Source organism: Pinus tabuliformis, chromosome 1_1, assembly GCF_031772625.1.
Source record: "Pinus tabuliformis cultivar Carrire ecotype Pingquan chromosome 1_1, CPIR1, whole genome shotgun sequence".
Lineage (NCBI taxonomy): Eukaryota > Viridiplantae > Streptophyta > Pinopsida > Pinales > Pinaceae > Pinus > Pinus tabuliformis.
Window position 1 is genome coordinate 590,742,411 of NC_142297.1, and position 4,041 is coordinate 590,746,451.

Genomic DNA, 4,041 nt, shown 5'->3' on the forward strand with positions numbered 1-4,041 from the left:
AATAAAAACTTTGACTAATCTTCTTTGACGTCTCCACTCATGAATGTGATCAGAAATATACGTGGACGTCGATTGTTTTAGCGAAGTTAATAGTTCCGTGCCGTTATCGTATCTGACCGGCAACTGAAAGTGAGTTAAGAACGAGGTAGCTAGCTGGCTAAAACTGTAAAAATTGGCCCGTGGCAACTCAATGTACCACTTGGCTGCGAGACCAATGAGTGTACGCTGGAAAAGACGTAAGCGGATCGAATCATCCGAGATAGAATTTGAAGCACACCAGAGGTGGTAAGTCATCACATGATTTGACGGATCCTCTCCAGGCTTACCTTCAAACTTGGGTATATCACTGGGCAACTTATTCGGCATTGCCGGCCAAAACGTTTGATAATTGATTGGATCGTTCGTTAGGCGCGACAAGTCTGGTAAATCCAAAGTTGCAATAAACGGCAATTGCCGGTTCGGATCCCTAAAACTCGGAGTCATTACACCAGCCCGAGGAGGAGGATATCCAGGGTAACTTGGAATAGGCGTTGCGTTCGGGATATTGTATCCTCCTGGAAAACCAGGATTAACCGGACCGTACTGGGGTTGTTGAGGTTGTTGATAAGTGTACCCAGGGTACGGTTGATAATGATAAGCCGGCTGCTGGACAGCTTGCCCATATTGCTGCTGACCCTGGTACGGTTGATAAGCATATTGAGGTTGAGTAGTAACAACCGTACTCATACCAAGCTGACCTACAGGCATTTGAACCGAAGTTTGAATCGTAGATCCAGACGGAGGTAAAGATGTCTGAGGGGTGGTAGCAGAGACAGTAGAAACAGGAGCTGTCGATACTCCGGAAGTGAGTGTGGTGGATGAAACAGGTGTTGCAGTGGTTGCAGCAGTCGTTTGAGATGGAGTACTAGGCCCAGCAGGACCCGACTGAGTAACTACCGGAGGTACATAAGTTTGAACATTTGACTGGACTGGTTGCTGGGGTGGACCAGTAACTAAAGGTTGTCCAACTGGAGGTAACAACGGTACATTCGGTTGCAACACTTGCTGACCTTGCGAAGGATCCCACACTACAGGCATTCCAGGGTATTGACCCATTTGACCCATTACGGGTTGAGGATATTGAGGTCCGTAACCGTATTGAGGATAAGATGGATAATTGTAAGGGACATTTCCCGTATTTGGAATGTAAGATTGACCTTGGGGTGGTTGATAACCTTGACTCGGGTATTGACCTTGAGGGAGATAGCCTTGAGGTGAATACTGATACTGGGGTTGGCCATATTGATACTGAGGTTGGCCTTGAGGTACATATTGAGGTTGGGGTTGACCTTGAGGAAAGTATTGTGCCATAGGCACATACTGTCCTTGAGGTTGCCCCCCAGCCACAACTGGAGTACCTTGAGGTTGCCCCCCAGGCATTATTTGAGGCTGCCCCCCAGGCGGTAATTGACCACCTTGAGGTTGAGAACCGGGATTTGAACCTGACATCATATAAATGTCTCCTATACTCAATGGTTGATTACCATTGTTTCCAGTAAATAACCCATGTTCAATGGGTTGAGGAGATGCCCCTGCAAAAGTACCAGACAAAGACTGATACCCAGAAGGAACAGAAGGACCGCCATGCAAGAATGTTTCAGGCGATTGACTAAACATTGACGACTGACCAGACATATTTACAGGAGTAATGAAACCTCTAGGTGGAAAAAGAGTACGAGGTGTAGAAAAACCTAACCCGAAATTGTCCAAATGATTAGTTAACGAAAGGTACCAAGTGGTACTCCTAGGAGGACTGTAAAATATGGATTCACGCTCTCTGAGATCAAGAGTAATTTGATCCTGGTCTTCAAGGTAAGAAACACCTATATCTTCCTCTGGGGCAAGTTCTTCAATAGCAATCAAACCAGTAGGGAGATCTTCGGTGATAGTTCGTTCTATCCTTGGTGAATCGGGAACACTAGAAGTTGGAGTAACAGGTTCAGATATTTCAGGTTCCTCACCTACGTCACTAGTAGATGCAACACTACCAGCAAGCTCGGAAACTGTAACAGCGTCAGGGTTATAACCTGTCTCTAGACTTTGGTAATCTGGATGGACTACCAAGGCAGATTCTCCTTCTTCGGGTGAACCTACTCTACTGCCACTAGGAGGAGTTACAAGGACCTTTAAACCTTCTAGATTACTGGGGTCGTCTCGAGGAGGCTCACCCCGAAGTCTACGGGATCTTCTCAACAATTCGGCCACAGAAACAACTTCAGGAGACTGGCCCCGCAATCTACGGGACTGTCTCGGTAATTCCGCCACAGTTAAAACTTTTAACTACTACACACGAAAACAAAGTAAAAATTTCAAATCAAACCACCTAAAGCCGCTAAAGAACCAAACAAATTTTGATGCACATGCCTAAAGAATCTAGGGCGTCAAACCACACACAAACAGTAGCCTTCTGGACTGAAAACACTAGTTGGAGATGAAACCCAACGTCGTCGAATTCAGTACAGAAGTGGAGGTTGGAACAGTTACCCCGGCAACCTGCTTAATGAATAGACCGGCACAAGTTCCTCCACTTTAACCGTCTCGAAGTGAAGCGAACCCCCCGGAAAATCCAAGTGAGTATAACCGATGTCTGCTCCAGGTACAGTGGGATCTTCCCTCCACCGTCACCTTGGGTAGAATCCTAGAGATTATGGTCACTAAGGTTACCAACGGCCACAAGTACACCTGGGGGAACAGTCTAAACTCCGACAGCACGCAAGGGCAGAGTAACAAGCTCAATCCCCTTACCGGCTCCTTGACAATAATCCAAGGTTTACCGATAAGTGACCCCTGGCTCCTCGACAATGGTTAATCCGAGGTTTACCGTTTGTAATACGTACTGTCTGGCGTCGTTCCCAACGAGGGAGGATTGATCCCCTCACTGGTTCGGACACGAGCTCGTGCTTCTCCTTTAAGAGGAGCTTTCCCAGAGTGTAAATGTAACAATTGGATTTGATTCTAACTCAAGATCAGCTACTTGTTTGTTTTACTGTCTTGGAGAGTTAAGTACTCACCTACTCCAAGACACTAGCCTAAGCTAAATTGGCGCTTCAGAGCCGTAGTAAAAGAAAAGTTACTATGTAAATTTTACTTTAAGCGTTATTTTTATGGTTTTTCTTTAACTCAAAGGGTGGCGGAGATGAAACTAGTGGTGTGTAGACTCGACTCAAACCACTACAAAAATGCACCTAGGATGATTTACTCTACTTTTCCTTTTTCGATGAAATTCTTAGCTAAGAAAGTTTAGAGAATGCAAATTTATAAAAAACAACTCTCTTTTGCAATGAAAATCAAAGAAATAAAGCTTTTAGTCTTTCCAAGCATACAAACATGACCATTTAATACTTGCACGAAAAAACTCTTTTCTCTTTCAAAAATCAAAAAGCTACTTGAAACAAGACTTTCAAAGAAGATGTTTTTGTATTTTTCTTTTAATAAAGCAAATAAATCTATCTTAATCAAAAAAATCAATCTCAACAACTATTAAAAACTACGAAAATTCACTCAAAAGCAAACTAAAAGATAAATTTACTCTAAGCAAACTCAACGAGGTCAAAACCTTCAAGGATGTTTCTAGGCTGTTTTACTTGACCAAAATCAAATCAAGGATCAGCTATTGCAGAATCAAAAGCTGATCAAAACAAAACTCAAATCTTTTTGTTCTTTTTGTAAAATGGAAATCAAGACTTAATCAACAAGCACTTTGAAATTTGACCCAAAGAGACAACTTAACAGCTTGGTTGCTCACACGGGTAGACTTACGATAGATCCGACTCTTAAGAAAGTTGACCAAAACAGAGAGATCTAAGGCTTGACAACTTCCACCATTAAAGTCACTACAGGATCTAATCAACAATCAAACCCTAGGCTTAAATTCCAATGAAATCCACTAAAACACTTAATGCTATAAAAACCAATTCAGGTGAAGGATCTTTGACAGGATACTAATGGATCTGGGCAAAAAAATCTATAAAAAACCAAAATTTAAGAGGAAAAAATCTAAAA